At 34.8% G+C, this 13,470-nt stretch overlaps 2 pseudogenes; both read right to left on the bottom strand.

The window, feature by feature from the left end:
- Positions 1 to 5,604: 5,604 nt before the first annotated feature.
- Positions 5,605 to 6,495, bottom strand: LOC140712131 (R3H domain-containing protein 2-like; annotated as a pseudogene).
- A 140-nt stretch (positions 6,496 to 6,635) lies between these two features.
- The window catches only part of LOC140712130 (R3H domain-containing protein 2-like), a 177,644-nt pseudogene continuing 170,809 nt past the window's right edge, over positions 6,636 to 13,470 (bottom strand).

Genomic DNA, 13,470 nt, shown 5'->3' with positions numbered 1-13,470 from the left:
TATTTGAGATTCTGCCATCTAACAGGTATGAGACATTAATTCATACTTCATTAATTTAGAATTTCTGAAAATTTGGGTCTAGTATGATTTTTTTTTGACAGTGAAAAAGAGGGTATGCTAAAAAATAGTATACATAGTATGTAAAGTATACATATATACTTATGTATATACTAGGGAAAAGTATACATATTTAGAAATCAGCAGGTTTCAAAATTTTAAGAATAGTTGAAAATGTTCAAAGCATTATTTTTCAATAACTATGTCACGGCTACAACTTACTAATTATATCATTTATCTTCGTAAGAAATATTTGGTTGTTCTAGAGCTTAACATACTTCACATTATTACAGTTTCTTAAAAATACTTAAAACTTTTCTAATGCAATAAATTTGAATTTTAATCAAACAGTACAGTGAACAAAACAGAGATCTATTGCTCCAGCCTCCTTATCAATATACACAGTCCCCAGGGGCAATACTCTGAATCTTTCAGCTGTTTTCTGGTATTTGTGCATGACACAAGCAGTACTCTAATATTTCTGTTTCTTGATTTTCTGCTTTAGAATGTATGTTTCCATTAATGTCTTAGAGTGAGATTTCTTTTAACTATCTGCCCATACATATAAAACCATGTTTCCTCTCTCTCCATTATCCCAAAAGAGCTGTATTATATTTTTTGGTTAAAATATTATTTAGTGTTTACATTATTATGAGCATATAAATTTGCTTTTATCTGAGCTTAGTATTATACTTTGAATACAGTTAGTTTCTTGAGCAAATGTTTTTATTGGAGGTTATATCTTGTTTTATCATATGTTTAATTTACATATACTTACAACTCCAACACTCCAGAAACACTATAAATCCTGTCGGTACAAACACATCAGGTAATCTCCTGGGTTCTTTTTTTTTTTTTTTTTTTTTTTTTTTCAATTTTTTAACGACAACTTCTGAAACAGCTGCTCTTTGGGTCAGCTACATAGCTGCTAACCCCAGACTTCCTATCACCATCATCCTAGACATTCCTTTTGCCTTTCTCGTGTGTTCAGTCTTTCACTTATCCTCTTTCTGTTATTTCTTAATTTTAGGAAAACATTTCCTCCAGAAACTTATGAGAAAGGAATCATGGGCATTACATTTTTGAGATTCTACAATTATCAGAAACATTATTGAACATAGTATTTGACTGAAGATGGAATTCTAGTTTAGAAATTAGTATTTTTCCAAATGTTGAAGTTGTTTATTCTAACTTCCAGTGTTTCTCTTGAAAAATGTTATGATGTTCTGATTCTAAATGCAGATCTGTCTAATGTGAACTGTTGTGCTTGTTAATCTTTCCAGAAGATTTTGTTATTATTATCTCTTTATCTTTGGTATTCCACAATTTCAAAACAGTATATCCTGTGTGCCACTCCCCATAAAAACACAAACAAAAAAATACATTTCACTGGGTTGAGTACTCAGCAGGCCTTTGTACATTCTGAAAGATAAATATCTTTCAATCTTCAAAAATATTTTGATATCATTTCTTTGATGATTTTATTCTTTTCCTTTACATTTTTTGATATTTTTTCCTTAAAATTTAAATCAGTGCTCGAATTATATTACCTTTTATTGTCTATTTTCCATATCTTTGTGATTTTTCTGCTTTCTAAAATGTATTCTTAACTGGACCGTCTAACCCTTCTGTGGATATTTTTATGTGTGTTGTTACATTCAGTAATTTCTAAGAGTTATTTCTTTTACTCTGAGTTTACTTTTTAAATAATCTCATTGTGCTTTTATGGATACATTATCTTCTATTATGTCTCTGAAATAATTAATATTTTCTTTTGAATTATTATCCTTCTATGTTTCTTCTTTTTCATCCAAGATCTTATTTTCTATTTATTGATTTTGTTCACTTTTCATTTAGAGGATTGATTTATATATGGTACTCATTGACCATCCATTCAGTTTTGAATGCTGAACAAAAATGTTGATTTACTGCTCAGAATAAAAGTTGATTGGATGCTTAGTGTGCATGAGTCAGCTTGCAAATGGCTGGTATACCTCACATAAAGGAGAGTCACTTAATTGAGTATTTTTAAGTATTAATGTTTAGGATCCATTTATCCTGGTCTGATGTTCGTAGAGAAGAATTTTCTAATCTCCTGCAGGTGAGTGTATGAAATTGGCTGGGGAGTTCCATTTTTGATAATGCAGACATTCATATTAAGCCCGTTGTTTTTATTTGTCTCCCGTATTTCCCTCCACTCCTATCAGCTATGTCTGGTGATCCAAAGATAAAACCCTCTTTTGCTTAACATCTCCATAAAGTTCATGTGTGTTGAGGAGAGAGGGGTACTTTAAGGATTGGTAGGAAAGTTAAAAGTATTTTTAGAGAAGTAATCTTTCCTGTCATTCAACAAACCTCATTATTTTCAGTCTCATCCCACAAGCTTTAGTAGTTCTTTACAAGTCACTAGTATTTCCCATTTCTGAGTAATTCAGTGTCTACAAGGAGGGACTTGGCTTACTTCCTTTGGTTTTTCCTTTGAGGGAGCTTTGGCATTGGCTTTCTTTACTATACTGTATCCGTTACCATTTATCCATCTATTTTTCTTTTACCAAAAAATGTTTAACATCTCTCATCTGCTGTAGTTTCTTCTCCCTTTCTTGTGTTTGTGTGACTGTTTTGCATTCATTCACTTGTCACATGAATGAAATTGAGAAAAAACATTCTCAACCAGAACTCACTGCATCTTCAATTTTGTAAAACTATTCTGTAATTCAATAATTTTTAAATTTTATTTTAGTGACTTCACATTAATGACACTTTGCATTAGCTGAGATAGCAAAATGTTCTTGTGAGGAAATGGTTACTTGTTAGCTATGGAATTCAAATCTTGGCTGCCCACCACTGGGATAAAGTTGATTTGAAAATGAATATATCTATCTACTGATTGAATTCTTCAGTCAGTAAAGATATACTCCTATAATATACCAGAGTGTTTAAGTGATTTTCTCTAGTACTCAATTCCAAATACAAAAAGACAGTGTTAATGAATGAGACAGCCTATCAGTAGTATTGCAATGTATGGTTAGCTTATTCCTAGAATAATTGCTACTGTTATTGTCCATGAGTTTTAGACATCACTATTGATGATTGCTACTAAAATATTAATAAAATTGACCAATATCATAAAATGTCTTACCCAAATATATAAGACTCAGTGAGCATATTGATATGTACTATTAAATTGCTGTAACTGACGAAGATATAAAAAGAATATACTATTGAAAAGGGAGTAAATTCAAGGAGGAAATGAATTAAAAAGTTATTTAGTGATAGTATTTTTGGCTATTTTCTATTACAAAGGAAAGATCAAACGTTGTTTAATGCTTTTGAATTAGTGGCTAGATACTGGCATTGATAATTGAGATATGAAATATAGGAAAGATAGAAGTTTGGGTGAGAAATGTTGGATTTGGTTTCAGGCAAGTTAAGCTTGAGGTTATTTTAAAATATTAAACAGCAGCCTGTAATACAGTACTGCAGCTCATCAGAGATGTCTAGGTCAAATATGTAGAATTGATCAGATTAGCTTAGCTACACAGAACAGAAATATTCCCATATCACAAGTGTTTAAGCAAAATAACAGTTTATTTCACTCTAGTAGAAAAAGGCTATGGAAGGCAACTTAGGCTAATTTGAGCTCAACAAAGTTATCCAGGCTTTTTCCAGATGTCCACTCTGCCATCCCAAGGGCTGGCCCTCCTCCTATGAGGTCCAAAATTTTGCATGTAAATGCTTCATCACAATGGTGTCTCCAATAGCTAAATGGAATAAAGGAAGAGGACATCACCCTTCTGTTTTAAAGACACTTAGTCAACCTCCATCACCATTCTGTTTACATCTCTTTGGCCAGAATTTATTTGTATCTCATGAAACTACAAATAAATCCTGGGAATAGAGTCTTTTAATCTGTATGGTAACCCAGCAGGCTAAAAACCAGCTTTCTGTATTTAAGTAAAAATAAGAGAATAGAGGAAGGAGTATGTACCTGACAGTTTTGATTTAAGTTACTGGCACATAGATTGCATTTTGAAATGTAGATGTAGATGTATATGAACCAGAAAAAGTATGTTAAAAATCTTATTTTAAAATCAGATTTTTGCAGGTTGAGCAATGAATGCAGATGAAGAACTAAAGAGAAGTAGAGACAAATCCTTCAAGGAACTTGAATGAAAAATGAGGGACAGGACAGTATCTCAGAAATTTAGGTTTGTGAGAGACTAAAAGTGAAATCAGAAGGAGACCAGTCAAAAATGAGGAACATGATGAGCCTGATGACCAAGTCGAATTTTTAAATGATGCTATATAATGATTTTCTACTTAATGAATGTATGTGCACTAATCCTTTACTTTAGATATTATCATCTTTTTTTATGTAAGTGCAAAAATGTAGGCCTGAAAGGTTAAATAACTTAAATTGAGACACAGAGCTGTGAATTTAACCAATGCCCCAATCTCAACTCATAATCTCAATCTGTCCCACTACCTCTTCTTAATTAGGAGGGATCTTAACTCTTAGGCATAATTAATTTACTTTTTTTTTTTTTAATTAGGAAGTTAAAAGCTCAGTGAAGGTGAGATGGTGTTAGTCAGAATGAACAATATAAGTATGCTTTCAGTGGGAAAAAACTTTTTAATGGTGACAAATTTCAAAATAATTTATCTAGGATCAGGTGCTGAAGGTGCACATTCTAATTATGTTTCCAAAGTGGAAGCTGATCGCTATATATTTTTTTGAGTGACAGAATTTTTTTTTCGTATTTAAATACATAACTAACTTTCCTCCAAATAACCCCCAAATAATAAACCAGATTAAATAAAATTCACAGTGAATATGCCCAACCAACATCTGTATGTGCAACTAAACACTGTGTCTATTACTGCAGTGTGAACCGTAAACAATATAAAAGTGTTCTGGGGAGTCGAAGAAGCCCAAGTTTTAACTCTGTGGTATTTGGGGAGAGAAGATGCAGAAAGTAAGAGAAAGGGGAAATAAATTTTCTATTTCTTAATTTTGTCCTTCCAATATATTCATAAAGACTAAAAGAGAAAAGGAAGCTTGGAATTATAAATAAATAGAGGAATACGGGAGTGTGGGACTCTTGCAATGCTACCTGACCAAAACATATGAAAGAAATTAATTCCTTTCAGATTGAAAAGTTGGGAGAAGAGATGAAAAGTGACAGAAGAGGATGGGAAAGAGACAGAAGAAGAGGGGACCATCCAAGGGAAAAGAAGGGACCCATGGCAGGGGAGTAAGATGGAGTTCAGTACCAGTGAGTGCCTGTTTCCATCTGTATCCCTGTTATCTGAGGCTCCACTTGAGGGTCTGTCTCCTTTCTTGAAGCCTCTATGCTGTCAGGATCTTCCAGTCCCCTCCACCTGCCTCCACCCCTACAGAAAAGGTCCCTTCCCCTTTTCTGTTTACTAGGAGTTGGCTCATTCCATAACCCTCAAGTCATAGTTCTTTTTAGTCAAAGAGGGAGACTCAGGCATTTGCTACTGCTCAGAGCCAGGAGGTTGCCGAAACCCTACATAGAGAAGGATTCATACCATTTGATGATTCAGTGAAATCCTGCTATAGTACACTGGTATGCTACCTGCCAGGAGGCCTCCTTCCACAGACAGGCTCACAGGGACTAGCATGGGTTGCTAGAAGGGAGGCTGGACCACATTTTGGTAAGAAGGACCAAGCTTGCATCTGGCCCCCCATCCTGCTTCTCTGGCTGTTGATCAGGCCCTGGTACTGGGGTTGTGGATCCCATTCAAGCTTCTATAAGCTGCCTGCTCCTAGTTAGGCATTATAGGATATAAACCAATCTTCTAGGATGGTTGAGGTAGCTGTTGACCACATTGGGAGCTGCAGACCACGGAGTGAGAGAGAGAGAGGTCAATATTTCTGGTTGGAATTAGAATACTGTCCAAGGAGATAGTAAAAAATCTGGATCTGTTGAGGGGGCTGCATGTAGTTCTGGGCAGAACTTGCTGAGTGGAACAGTTGGAGATAGGGAGGAGCTGTCCTGTGGGAGGGGCTGTACTGCAATGAAGCTTATCTGCTGAGGATGCTGAAAGATAAGTGGGGACCAGAACAGAGGGGAGGATGGGTCAGCTGTTTCAGTAGAATCTTAGTGGTAAAGCCTCGTTTCTCCGAAGGGGTTGCTGATGTTGTTGGCCTGTGAGATCTTGTGATTATTCATGGGAGGCTGTTGCTGAGGCATGGGTGGGAAGAGAGGAAGTTGCTGCTGCTACTGCTGGGCAGTATAGGGGAGAAGGCCCCGGACAGACAGGGATGAGATTACCTGGTTGCACAATTCCAGGGCACCTAGTGCCATACCTGGCCTGGAGATCCTTCTTGCACTGCCACCTTTACTGCTTCCAATGCTGTAGTCAGATGAAGATAGAGATTCTGCTGAAGTAGCTGGCTTTGGTAGCAAAGGGTCACATGTTTCAAGGCCATGGCTCTGGAGATTTGAGTTCACTATTGGTGCTGCTCTGTTGGATGCTTAGGGAAAGCTCAGCCCCTTGAGTGGCAGCTCAGCCCCTTAAGCTAATCCGCAGCCGTCATGTAGATATCTGTTCTAGACAATCTCTTTCTGTACTGAATTGTTTCACTTGAGAATCAGTCTCTGTTAAAATTCTATATTCTTCTCATCCGTTATATGTCCTGAAAACTCTGTTCAGGCAGTCTTGTGTTACTGGTTTTGTTGATGATGACAGATTTTCAAGTTTGAGCAACATTGTGGTCCATCCCAAAATAGGCAGCTATCCAGTGTAACTGCCTCTAGTGATATGAAGTCATCTGAGGGAACCTCTTAACTGGTTATTGTTTTAAGAAATTTCAGAATCTCCTATTTTAATATTAGTAGCATCATTTTTGGGGGTTCTTTTTCAGTGTACTTACAATAAATTCATGGAAATCTGTTCCAGCAAAGTGTGTATAATTTTGGCTTGAGTGTCTGGACACCATCTTCCTTGGGACTTTTTTTGTTGGTTTGTTTTTGTCCTTGTCTTCCTTTTCAGAGACTTTCTTTGAGGACTTTTCTTTCTCCTTATCAGAAGGACAATGAATGTGCAGTTGAATTGCATCCTTGGTCCATCACCAAATGGGGTGGAGGGCTTCTCACATTTTGCTAGGCTATGCACAACTTCAACTTGGAACTGGACTTGGCTGTTGTTCTGATGTGACCATATTTGATGTCCATCTTTGTGTCTCCTGAGTCAAACTGGTATCTTCCCCTCTTTCTCAATTGCTTTCTTGTCTGGAGTCTTAGATGTAATTTTGTCTTTGATTATAGGTTCTTCCATCAGTTTTTTTTTTTTTTTTTTTTTTTTTTTTTTCCGGATTCTTTCATTAATTCAGAGGATCTTTTGAGCAGTGTTACTGTTAGACATTGACCAGCAGTGCAAGACTGATATATACCAGTAGTATGTATTTAAATAAATTATCAATAACTAACAGAGATGAGAATGATAAAGACCTGGGTGGTAGAGAAATATTTTTACTTTGTGTAGGCAAGCCCCAGCTGGGACCAGTTGCTTGATGGTCTGAAATAAGACTATAGCATATTAATATGATTCAGTGTATTATTAGTACAAGGTTAGTTAAAATATTCTAATGCATTCATCTCCTAATATGATGTTCTTACATGAAGAATAATCCACTATTTATGGCTCATTGTGGGAAGAAGGTATAAATGCGTATAATTATTTGGGCCCTTAATATGTGCTAGTGCATTGAAGTCTTTTAATGTTTTTATTTACATTTTTTTTCAACATTTTGAGGTTGATAAGATTATTCTTTTACAAATGAGAAAACTGAAATTGAGGTCAAGATTAAAAGGCTGGTAAGTGGTTGAATCAGAGTTGTACTCAAGGCCAACTCCACAATACAAAATCTAAAAAACTCACTATATAATATTGTCTGCTTGGATGCATGTATTTGTTTCCTGGGGCTTCTTTTAAAAATTAGTCACAAACTTGGTGGCTTAAAAAAAACGGAAACTTATTTTCTCACAGTTGTAAAGACCAGAACTCCAAAATCAAGGTGTTAGTTTCTTCCAGAGCCTTCAGGGAAGAATTATTGCTTGCCTCTTCCAACTTCTGGTAGCTTAAGGATTCGCCTGACTTTTTGGCAGCATCACTCTAATCTCTACCTTCACCTTCACATGACCTTCTTCCTTGTGTCTGGGTGTGTTACCTTTTCTGTCTCTTATAAGGAAACTTGTCATTGGCTTTAGGACCCACTGGGACCCCTGGGTGATTTAGGATCAACCAGCATGATCTTGTCTAGAGATCCTTATCTTAATTACATCTTCAGAAACTCTTCTTCTAAATAAAATAGCATTCTAAAGTTACAGGTGGACATATCTGTTGAGGGCCACTATTCAGCTCATTAAAATGAGCATGACCACATTTTTGAAAATGTGTTTTTGAATTGTGAAATATAATAAATATACAGAAAAATATGTAATACTAATGTATAATATAATTTAAAATTACGAAGTGATCACCCTTGTAGCTACTACCCATATCAAGACACAGAACATTCCCAGAAATCTAAAATATACTGTTTCCTTTAAGGATCACCTCATTCCTGTTCAATGGAATTATTATGACTTTATGGGAATTACTTTCTTGCTTTTCTTTAAAATCTTACTACTCATATTGTAAAATAAGACAGTTTTACATGTTTTTCAATTCTATATAGATGAAACATTATTATATGTTATACTTTGTGTTATGCTTCTTTTAATTAATATGATATTTATAAGAACTATGTATATCATTGAGAGTGGCGGTAGCAAATTTATTTTCTTTACAGCCTAGCTATATGTTTTTCATTTGTTACATAAGTTTATCACATTCTATTTTTGACTATCACAAACACAAACTATAAACATTTTTTATTTATTCTGGTATAACTGTGCACAGTTTTATATGAGATGTATGCTCACTAGATGACAGGTTTGCAAAGTAGTTATAGCAATATACCTTTCATTAGCAGCTTATGTGAATTCCCAATGTTTTCACATATTTAATAGCACACAGTACTGCCTGAAATTTTAGTTTTCTTATAATTTCATAGATGTGCAGTTATATTCCATGATGGTTTTAATTTCTCTCTCTTTTTTTGAGAAAGGATTTTGCTATGTTGCTCAGGCTGGTCTTGAACTCCCAAGTAGCCAGGATTACAGATGCGTGCTACCTTGCCAGGCTTAGGGTAGTTTTAATTTAAATCTCTCTAATTACCAATAAAATTGGATATATCTTCATAGGTTATTGGATTTATACTTTCATAAACTTTTTGCTGGTTCAACTGTTTTTCCCATTTTTCAATTTGATTGTCTTATTTGTCTTTCTTCTTATGGTATGATTTTGGATAGGAGTCCATTTGTTAATCACACATACTATAAATGCTTTCTTTCATGTAGTAGTTGTCTTTGCTATCTTTTTATTGTGTGTTTTCATGAGCAGAAGTTCTTTTTGTAATGTAGTCAATTTTATTCATTTTTTATTTATGGTTAGTGCTTTTGGTACTTAAAAAAATCTTTTTTTACCCTATGTTACCACTGCTTCTAATTTTAATTTTTCTTTTTCTGTGCATCTATCACCAGCTAAACCCTTTGCTGATTGACATATTCTTTTTCCAGAGATGGTAATATATTTAGGTTGTAATCAAATCTTGCTTAGTGGGAGCAATTCTGTCACTTTAAGATGTGTTGTATAATTCGTGTACATGATTTTTCCAACTTAACTTGGAAGCTAGTCGTAATTTGCTCATTTTCATTTTCTTAGGAGATTTGTTGTGGTGGGCCTTAGCTATCCTGTAAGTATGAATAAAAGAGGGTTTCCTTTGAAATTGCTTTGCTCTGATAGTGCTTTGGTTAAAGAATCTTCCCAACGGATTTCAGAGTTGATCATACTTTATATTAGTTAGGTATTTGACTATATGAAAAAATTTACTGTTTATCAAATATTTATATATGATACTTCAATGAATTATCTAGTGAAAGCTATAAATACATGTAGCTATGATAATTTTATGGAAGACTCTCAGATTCATTAAATTACATAATCAAGGGCAAGCTAGGAAGTTAAGTGCTGAAATATCAACTCAAGTCTGACTTTTTTTCAGTTCTTCCCTTAAATAAAGTTTTAAATTTTGGAGTGACAGATTCACTTATTTTAAATTATATCACCAATTTTAAGAAATAAAAGAGCCATATCATTTAAACTATGTCCAGATTTATCCCTACAAGCATTCTTTCTTTATCCAGATTCATGTAGAGTTATTCACTTTATGATCCTTTTGGTTTACATGTTAGTTAAATGTAATGTGTTTTCTTTCTCTGGGAATTTTGGGGTGAGGTATAGGGAGCCTCTGTCGGATAAAACTTGCTTAAGCAAGTGGATTTTATTTCTTTCTTGTTTCCTTTCTTTCTTTCTTTTTGTTTGTTTGTTTGTTTTTTTTTTTTTGAATCAGAGTCTTGCTCTGTCACCCAGACTGGAGTGCAGCGGTACAATCTTGGCTCACTGCTAACTCTGCCTCCCGGGTTCAAGCAATTCTCATGCCTCAGCCTCCCAAGTAGCTGGGATTACAGGCATGTGCCACTACGCCCAGCTAATTTTTGTATTTTTGGTAGAAACGGGATTTCGCCATATTGGTCAGGCTGGTGTCTAACTCCTGACCTCAGGTGATCTACCCTCCTTGGCCTCCCAAAGTGCTGGGATTGCAGGCATAAGCCACCGTGTCCGGCCTCTTGTTTGCTCTTTAGCATATGTATTAGATGAGTGAAATAAGGGCAGTATGGGCAAGAAAAAGAAAAAATATTCAATTCAAGAAGTTTATTTACTATTTGTCTACAATACCATTTGACTATGGTTGCTTTTTAAAAAAAAAAAAAAAAAATTCTAGTTAAGCTTATACAGTTTTAGAATATATAAATGCCAGTGCTTTAAAATTAAAATCAGATTTATATATTTGTAATGGGCAATTTATAACCTTCTGTCTCAGAAGTTACTTTTTAAGAGCAGATTCAATGATTCCAAACTCATCTACTAGCTCCAGACTAATGATGAAGATACATAGTTATCTCTGAGGTTATAGATGGGCTAGGGAAGAAGAAAAAGTGAGCATACTGATCTTTTGACCCTATTTGCAAAAATATATGAAATATTATAATGAACAGGTAAGATTTTTAAGAAAACCTATATTTTAAAATGCAGTGTCTAGACTAATATAGCACTTTTGGATAAAAATGCTCACAGTTGTGCAGTTGTGTGAATTTTCTAATCCCTTTTGCCTTCTAGCATAGGACCACCGTCAATTTATCATGTAATTAATTCTTTAAAATTATAGTATCTGTATAATAATAGACTGTAGTGAAAATTTTGGTATTCGAAATAACATCTAACATGTCAGACTAATATTAATCACCACGTAGTAAGCCATCTTTTACACATGTTTCCATCTACGGTTTCTTCTTGGTGTTATTTCTCATTTAGAAAAATTTCAGGAGTTCCTAGATTTGAAATCCTAGTATAAATACACTTCTTTAAAACAATTTCTTTTGTTTTTAATTATAATCACATCTTTTTTAGTAGAGCATCAGAGAGGGTAGCTTTTATGTGTCAGTTTCTCCACTGAGTTATGCCCTATCATGCTTTCAGGACATACATTTATTGTACAAATATATGTCCTACTAGTTGGTATAGGTTGAAGTCAGAGTAAATCTTTACCATTCTACTAGGTATTGGGGGCTTCTCTTAAAATCATGCTTTTCAATTTACTTGGAGTCTCCTTGGCTCCATCTCCTGCTGTTGTAATCATCAGCGGAAGTTCATAGAGAGTGGAATTTCTCAAAATATAGACAGTTTTTTTGTTCAGAACACGAGCCCTGCAGGCATTTCTTTTCATTTTTACTTAGCTTGGGATATTTAGCTGCACCTTTGACTTTAATATGCTTATTACAGAGCCTGAACACAGAATATGCTTCCCCCTGCTTTGAGATACAGATGGCAAAAATCCTTAGTCTGCCAAGGAATTTTATTTGCTTTTAAATCCTAATAGTCCCACTACATGACTTTGTTATATTAAGATTTTAATAGTGCAAATAAGGGTCAAGGCTTCTTTGTTGATTAAATTATAAATCACCCTTTGGCTTTCTAGTATCTGACAGTTATTTTCTATTTCATCTTTAAAAGCGGAAGTCCATGAGCTTTTCATCCAGTGATGTAGTTGGATTTTATTCATGTTCAGACTCATTGAAACCTGCCAACCATATAAAAACAGTTGCCAATATGGGAGAAGTCTTCCTTGTGTTGTGATAGAAAGGATTTCACTGTTTAAAAGTAAATTTAAAATAAAAATGTATTCCCTTCATTAAAAGAGGAGCATGTGCCTGCTTGTCACAGGTGGCTTTCTATAAGAATAAGAAATAGGGTAGACTTATTTGAAAACATCTTCAATTGTTTTTCAAATTGTTTGTATTTATACACATACATACATAATATTTATATACGCACACCCATACACAAACATCACCCCATATATATATACACATATATACACACACACATATACATATATCATATATGTATATATGTATATGTGTGTGTGTATATGTGATTTTCTTTTTTCTTTTCTTTTTTTTTTTTGAGACGGAGTCTTGCTCTGTCGTCCGGGCTGGAGTGCAGTGGCCGGATCTCAGCTCACTGCAAGCTCCGCCTCCCAGGTTTACGCCATTCTCCTGCTTCAGCCTCCCGAGTAGCTGGGACTACAGGCGCCCGCCACCTCGCCCAGCTAGTTTTTTGTATTTTTTAGTAGAGACGGGGTTTCACTGTGTTAGCGAGGATGGTCTCGATCTCCTGACCTCGTGATCCGCCCGCTTCGGCCTCCCAAAGTGCTGGGATTACAGGCTTGAGCCACCGCGCCCGGCTACTTACACTTGATTTTCAACCAACTTGGAATGCAAATAAAACTTTTTCTTTTTCTTAAATTAATGCTTCTATTTTTTTGACTTGTAATTTATGTGTCTGGATTTTAAAATGAGCTGAATTTTGAGTCAGTGAATTTCTCTTGACATTACACTTAGTATGGTTTTGCTCTACTACCTGAGTTCTTTTTTGTAGGTGGAATTGTTATCTATCTAATCTTCTGTAGCAGCAAATATAGGATCATAGTAAAAAACAAACAAGCAAAAAAAGTTCTATTGATTTTGCCACTGTGATGTTTCCCTATCACTTCCATCCCTTCCATTCATTCTATCACGGCCCTAATTCCGGTCCTCAGTTCCTTACATCAAATTTTTGCAAGTTTCTATTTAGCCATTTTGCTTTACAATTTCTCTCCATTCCAATTCATTCTAAATATTACTTTCAAAAGTATCATTTTAAAAAAATATAGTCTTATCA

Source organism: Chlorocebus sabaeus, chromosome 7 (genome assembly GCF_047675955.1).
Source record: "Chlorocebus sabaeus isolate Y175 chromosome 7, mChlSab1.0.hap1, whole genome shotgun sequence".
Classification (NCBI taxonomy): Eukaryota; Metazoa; Chordata; class Mammalia; order Primates; family Cercopithecidae; genus Chlorocebus; species Chlorocebus sabaeus.
Note: the sequence above shows the minus strand (reverse complement) of the source record. Positions and strands in the feature narration are given on the sequence as shown.